General features: G+C 36.9%; 1 pseudogene; it reads left to right on the top strand.

Annotated features, from left to right (window-relative positions):
• The first annotated feature begins 560 nt into the window (after positions 1-560).
• Positions 561-3,316, top strand: LOC103405333 (uncharacterized; annotated as a pseudogene).
• Positions 3,317-7,864: the final 4,548 nt, after the last annotated feature.

Genomic DNA, 7,864 nt, shown 5'->3' with positions numbered 1-7,864 from the left:
TATTGGAATTTTCAAGGATCAATTATCAATACCATATCCAGTAATATAATCGAAATCCAATTCGTGTAAAAGTAGTTTCATCCACGGTACAATTTGGAGAACCCAAAAAAGAAAATAAGTAGAAGCTGCAAATAAAATTTTTACATCTATTTTTATTTTCTTATTTATTTATTTAAGGTTAAACTTGAAAGTTTAGTGGATAAAATCTTTTAGTTGGGTGTAGACTAAGATAATTGGATCCAAATAAAATTTTTCATTTCTTATTTATGACATATTATATAATTTTCAAATTTAATTTAAAAATTTAGCCTCCTTATCATGATGTTTGACACCCTACTTGAAACTTCAAACTCCCACACTCGGATCTCTTTCATCAAGGTTCAAGATGATCGAATCAAGTGATCTGAGTTATTGAAATTTTATTCAACGGTCCACCTGTTTTTATTCTTTAAAAGCTATACCCCACCTGATTTGATCATTTAAAAGCTATAATAATTTTTTTACCATTAGATAAAATTTCAAATATCTGGATGATTTAATCTGATAGTGGAAGAGATGTCTTTCCCCGCCCCCTACTTGAAACTTCAGACTTCATGGACAACAAAGCTCAACAGCAATGGCTTTACTTCGTCATCTCTCTTTCCCCACTGAACAAGTTCTCCCTCTCACACCTCCCCTCTCTCTCCAAAACCCACGACGCCTCTCCAAGCACACTCCGACCACTCGTTCTCTCTCCACCTCTCTTTCCTCCCCCTCTCTCTCTCCCCCAAACCCACTCGTTCCTCCTCCTTCAGGGCCAAAAAGCTCGGGAATTTCGTCCTTCAATTCTCCGCCGCCGCCCAAGACCAAGCTCTCGACGCAACCCCAGTCCTCGAGCGGAGCCCATAGAGTTCTCCAACACAAGACTGCTTGCCAGAATGTTCCTTGGCATTGCATCCCGGAAGACATCCATCTGTGTTCGAGAAGTACGGCACCGTCGTCGACCTTGAGGTTGTCATTTTTCTCCATTTTTCTCTGGTTTGAAAGAGAATTATTTTTGTTGGGTATTAATAATTTGTGATTTTATTTGATGGGTTTTGATTGTTCTTGTCTTTTTTTATTTTTTTATTTATTTTTTATTTTTTATTTTGGTGGTGGTGTAAGCTTGCCATGTATGACAAGACCAGGAACAGGGGTTTGGCATTTGTAACAATGGGATCGCCCGAGGAGGCTCGTACGGCTCTGGTTATCTCGAATCGTCTGTAAGTATATCGGGTTCTGTTATCTTATGTGAATGCTTGTGTTGTTGTAAGTTTAGTTTTATGCTTGGTTTGGTCAGTTAGAAAGACTACTAGTTGGGAAAGTGAAATGAAATTTGGGAATTTTATAGTTTTTCCGCTGTATGAGAGGGAGCGTTCTACTATTCTATTTGACTACCATTTTGTGTTTGTTTCGTTCGTATTGTAAATTCGTTGCTCTCTAAAAATATAAGAAGAGAATTTTAGTTCTTTGTTTCATGTATATTTGTGTGCACTTTTCCTGTGCCTGTACTTTGGAGCTGAATTTATTGGTGAAATTCACTGGTATCCCTTCGACTTTAAGTTTAACCTCCGTATTAGGCCCTTTATCTGGGAATGCAATTATTCATCTGATTGGAGGTGGCACATGAGCACTAATTTAAGGGCATAATTTGTTATCTTATTCCTAGAAGGGAGGTCTACTGTTTCATCTCTTCATTTGTAGATGATAAAAGTCATGCATTCAGTCACCGAGAGAGCATAAATGACAATCTCTTAGAGGCGTCCAACACCTCTAGAAACCAGTTAACTCCATCATCATCGTCATCAATTCATGCCAAGACATCCTCTCTCATGGCATCATTATTTAGCATCATACCCTATCACACACTTACTTCTTTACCTTCTTCCATTGGTTTGTGATCTTCTTACCTTTGTTGAACATACGTTCAATTTGTGTTCAACCTGCAGAGCTACTCCAACATCAAATAACAAGGGGATTGAGCTGGAACTATGGTATACTGTACTTCTACTGTGCACATTTTAGTTTTTATTATTTGTGGAGGTTGTGAAGGTTTCCTCATCCACTGGGTTTGTTCCTCTTCTTGTACCGAGACTTTTTGGCTGTAGGAGAGTCACAAAGTGGCAAATTTTGAAAACAGGAGAAAGCAAGAGAGGATTTAACATGAAGTTTTAAGGAGATGAGAAGAGATATATGTTTGAATGGAGTGATAGGGTGGTGAAGATTAGAAGATGTTTTAGGGAAAGGGAGAGGGAAGAAATCAATGGAGGTAGTGCTGCCACCATTTTCTCAATATTTGAGAATGAGATCATAATTTCTATTCCCTTGAATAAGTTTTCCATATGCCACTGAGTGAGTACTCCCTTCAGTAATGTTAAAGGACCAAACATACAGAGTATAGTTTAAAGGGTTAAGTGTCTCATTTTGAAGTTCAAGAATCAATGTAATATTTGGGTTAACTAGTAATTTTTTCCAAGTTGATACGTTGGCTTTTTCCTTCATATTTTGAGCCACTAAATATAAATGGGGGTAAGGCTAGCCGACATTCACCTCTCCCAGACCCTGCGTAAAGCGGGAGCCTTGTGCACTGGGTACGACCTTTAAATATATGATACTTATGCGGCTTCCTTATCCTATTGTCTAGTAAATGATTTTCTCTTATTTTGGAATGCCTTACAGGAAATGGAGGGTCGTGTCATAAACATGGCTTATGCCAGGCCGAAAAAGATGAAGATTCCTCCCCCTTCTTCACAACCCAAGCCATTAACTTTCAATATGTAAGTGGAAAATTTGCTGTATGAAGCAAGGTCTAAAGATCTCAAGGAGCTCTTCGATTCAGAGGATTATAATGTTGTTACAGCAGAAATTGTATTCCAAAATAACCTGCGAAGGTCCACAGGATATGGATTTGTGGGCTTCAAAACCAGGACCGAGGCTGAGGCAGCTCTTTCTGCTTCCCACAGGAAGGTAATTTTCCCCTTGGAAACTTCTTTTCCTGCAGCTGCTTATGGGAAGGGGAATTCGTGTGGCACGCGGTAAACAATTTGTTAAAGTACCAAAAACAGAAAGTTCAGAGTTGGGTGATAAATCTACCGAATTGAATTCTAGTGTCGAGGAAGTGAACACAGTTGTCAAATGTCAATGATACAAACTGAATTTGGCTGGCACGGTGAAATTTCTGCATTATCTTCATATCATATTTGTGTAGGTATGTCCTCTCTTTAAATCATGTTCTGCTTGTTTGAAACTAATGTAGCTAGTTATGTGCTTTGTTATAAAGACTTTGTTAGTTGGGCAATTAGGTCTTTGGGTGACTTGGAGCATTAGTTGCTTTACTCGAATGTGCATTCGGTTCCCGATTTCTGCAGTAACTCCTGCATCGTTTAAACTACCTCGAAATATATATTGGCTGTAAGTTGCTCATGTTTTCATCCAGAAGTTTAATTACGTAAATTGAAGGTAAACTCTGGTATTTTTACATGACCCATCGGCCCAAAGTTGAATGGAGGTCGTCACATTTTTGGCAACTAACTTCCAATAATATTGAGGCATGATATAAGAATGCAGACCTTACTAATAGCTTCTGCATTTAGCTTTATTCAAGCATTTTTGTTAAACAAATATCTGTGCTTTGGAGTACCATCATAGTGCTTAAAAAATCTCTCCACCTCCCTCTCGTTTGTGGGAACATATTTATATGTTCACTCGTACTTTCCCTGCATACTCGCTGAGACTTTCACCGTCTTTGGGTCCGTCGCTCGAGTACTTGTACAAGGTTGCTGGAAGGCTAGAGGCTGCTTATGTACGCAAGCTACAAGTTTGGATAGATTGAGCTATTTATACTATAAAACGTTTTAATGTCTTGATATGTATCTTGTCACCTAATAGTCCAAAACTTTAGGTTAAACATACATTTTTGAGATCCTTATTTCTTATACATGTGACATATAGTCTTCATTTTAAAGAAATAAATGGTAACCTAATCAAGTTTCAATTGTTTTCGTTTTTCTAATTTATGACACAAGGAACTACAAACTTGACATTATGTCGATTTGGGAAAAGAAGTATCACTCGACTCATGCCGATGAACGCCCAAAAGAACATCTAACCTATAGAAAGAAACTTTGTAATCTTTCCCTACATTATTAGAGTGAATAATGTGTCTTCAATTGAAAAGAAAAACACAACCAGAAAAGGGACTGAATGCTTTTGATGTTGAGATTTTACCAAAGGATTAGGTACATGCATTATGGCATTGGAGATTTTTCTGGATTTGTTTTGGAACTTGTCCACTTCTAGTCTATTTCTTACAGCATGTTGAAAGTATAAATAGATATTCCTTGCATCCACCTCCTCATAGGGTGGATACATCTCTACCTGTTGTGAATGATGTCATTTTATTTAGGATACAAATTTGATAATCAAAACCATTCAATTTCTTAATTTTTATTTGAAGATTGCTCCTACAAAAAATTATTCGAAACGGAGATCGTTTTGTTATTCAATGTATGGAATAAATTGATAGTGTAGGCACCAAGCAATATTTTTATGATAAACCGTCTATTTATTGGACATATTTGGATGATTAAGCGATCTACAATCGAATGTGTTTTTTAGAAATGATGATTAAGAAACTAAAAGGTTTTGATTATGAATTATTACCATGTAAATACATTATTCATAAGGGGTGTGCTATCCACACACCCCTTTTTATTTCTTACACACCCCTTGTTAATTTATGTCCGTTGATCTTCTTCAATTCATCCGATCCGACGGCCGAAAACTAAAGAAATATGAGAGAAGTAAAAAGAGGTGTGTGGATATCACACCCCATTCATAAAGGAGTTGATATGTGTAACTATTCCAAGGGGACTGCATATACTATCTTTTGCGAATCAACTAGTTGCGGTTTAAAGTACAACTCTAGAAACAATAAAAAGGCTTCGCCAATATTACAAGTGCACCAATTCTCAATAACTCCGAACAAAATTTAAAGTTTTTGCTCTGCAAGTTTGAGAAAAATCCCAAGATTCAATCTTTCATAGACATCGAGTATAAGATTTAAAAGTAAAACTACGAATACGTGGAACCACTAATCACCAAAACTTGTACGCATGTAAGCTCAAATGTTTTTTGTGGCTTCGAACAATGTATTCATAATTTTTTTTTCCTTCCAATTACATTATGTTGACGGAATCGGACAATTAATCTATCTTAATCCTAATTCTTTGCGTTTTTCTCTCTCAAAACTTGATTAGTATCATAATTCTGTGCCCTAAGCAATTCAGCTTACCTTTCCAAAAAAAAAAAAAAAAAAAAAGAAGCAATTGAGCTTACTAGCCAGATTTCCTTTCAAATGTAGTTGGTGGAACCAAGGTCTAAAATATCGATGATATCAGAAATATCGGTAATCTAAAAACACAGAAATTTCGATGGAAATATAGGGATATTATCAATATTGATAAAAATTAAATAAAAACCAAGGAAATTGTAAGAAAAACTTAGAAATTTTTATTGAAACTTTACAGGATGTTTATTTAGTCAATTATCTATTAGTTTATTACAAAAAAATTGGAAGGAAATGCATTGCATGATGGATTTAACTGATTTAAATTGATTATATAGCGAGCTGGCAAACATTGTGAGTGTAGAAAATATGTAGTAATTAATGAAAGAAGTTTAAACACACCATAATCATTTATATATAATGAATTAGTACAATATTTTACACTTTATACATTGCATGGTAAGATACATGAGTGACTTAGTACCATATAAAGTTCCTATCAAGGTCTAAAATATCGATAATATCGGAAATATCGGTAGTCTAAAAACACGAAAATTTCGATAAAAATATCAAAATAATATCAATATTTTAGACCTTGGTGGAACCAAATGACCTCAAACAACCATTACCAAAACCAAAATAACCAAACCCTAAATTTTTACATCTGAAAAAGTTTGGCACGTGCTGAGATGGACCCAGATGTTTTATTTGGGTCATGACTCATCTCATGCATGAACAGAAAGTATATGCCCATGATGGCTTCCACTAACTTGTTAGGTGAACCGTTTTGCTCTGAGAAAGTGACATCCCATCTTCGACAGATCAAACCCACTTTGACCCATGTTTGTTGTTGGACAAGAATAATAATATTAACCAGAACTAAATTTAATATTATTAAGGTTTACTTTCTATTCATGCTAATTAACAATTAACCCACTTTGACAATTTTTTTTCTTTATATTTGAACTAGAGTTAATTTCAAATTTGATCCCTGAACTTCATGGGATTCTCTAGCTTCGATTCTAAACTTATTTCCATCTTACTTTTGTCCCTGAACTTTTGTAATTGTGTCCATTGAAGACAATCTGTAAGTGTCACATCCCGATCCGAGGCGGATCACTTCCCGGACCCGCTCCACCACCGTAGAACGATATTGTCCGCTTTGGGCTCCGACCACGCCCTCACAGTTTTGTTTCTGAGAACTCATGAGCAACTTCTCAGTGGGTCACCTATCATGGGAGTGCTCTGGCCATCTTCTCGCTTAACTTCGGAGTTCCGACGGAACCCGAAGTCAGTGAGCTCCCAAAAGGCCTCGTGCTAGGTAGGGATGAGAATATACATATAAGGATCACTCCCCTAGGCGATGTGGGATGTTACAATCCACCCCCTTAGGGGCCCAAAGTCCTTGTTGGCACACTTCCAGCCAGAGATTGGCTCTGATACCATTTGTCACACCCCGACCCAAGACGGATCATTTCCCGGGCCTGCTCCACCACCGTAGCACGATATCGTCCACTTTGAGCCTCGACCACGCCCTCACGATTTTGTTTCTGGGAACTCACGAGCAACTTCCCAGTGGGTCACCCATCATGGAAGTTCTCTAGCCATCTTCTCGCTTAACTTCGGAGTTCCGACGGAACTCAAAGTCAGTGAGCTCCCAAAAGGTCTTGTGCTAGGTAGGAATGAGAATATATATATATATATATATATATATATATATATATATATATATATATATTATGCATATACTTATATTCTGATTCTGGAAAAAATTATACATGTTTTACAACGAGGAGTTAGATACGTTGATAAAGAAAATGATTTTGTACAACATTTGTTTTTGCCCACTCACGTTTTCTGTTTTGCGCCCCTCTAGGTTTTAAGTAAGCTTGTTGTTGGAAGGCTTGAGGACGTCGGCGGTTCTGACTTATCTAAATAATAGTAGGACATTCCTGGTACTGTATAACTAGTACTTGTCCTACTGGACTGCACCTAGACTTTATGCTCTGATTAGGAGTGTTTACTATTGTAACTAACTCCTATCACTCTCTGTTTAGTAGTGCACTCTAGTAATTTGGTTTTTGATTATTCGTATATATCTTATTTTTATCGCTTCCGCACTGTGCACATTGCTACGTCACTCTCACGTGACGGCCAGCATGCCTTGATCTCGGTCGGGGTGTGTCAGTAAGAACTTTGATTCATCTCAATGAAATTTGTCTTATTGCAATAAGTTAATCATACAATCTCAAATCTCTCGATGTCGAGAATTTTGTATGTGTCCATGCCAATCAAAGGTTCGGCTCTCCCTTGGCCTTTAGCGTTCTGGGTTGTGAAAGTGAAATCACCTCCATCTTGTTTCATTCTAGTGTTATGTCAATGCTCAACGAATAAAGCTCACATTTTTATTAGGAAAATGTTATTGGCTCTTAAAAGTCATTATGCACTCATTTTTAATGTTAATTTTCTCCTATATTTCTTTGTGGAATGCAAGCTAACTAATTTGGAGTAACAACAAGTTTCCATATGTATGTAATACAACCTCACATTCAGTTAACC

This window comes from Malus domestica, chromosome 15, assembly GCF_042453785.1.
Source record: "Malus domestica chromosome 15, GDT2T_hap1".
NCBI lineage: Eukaryota > Viridiplantae > Streptophyta > Magnoliopsida > Rosales > Rosaceae > Malus > Malus domestica.
The sequence above is the reverse complement of the archived record's forward strand: the minus strand, read 5'-3'. Positions and strand labels throughout refer to the sequence as shown.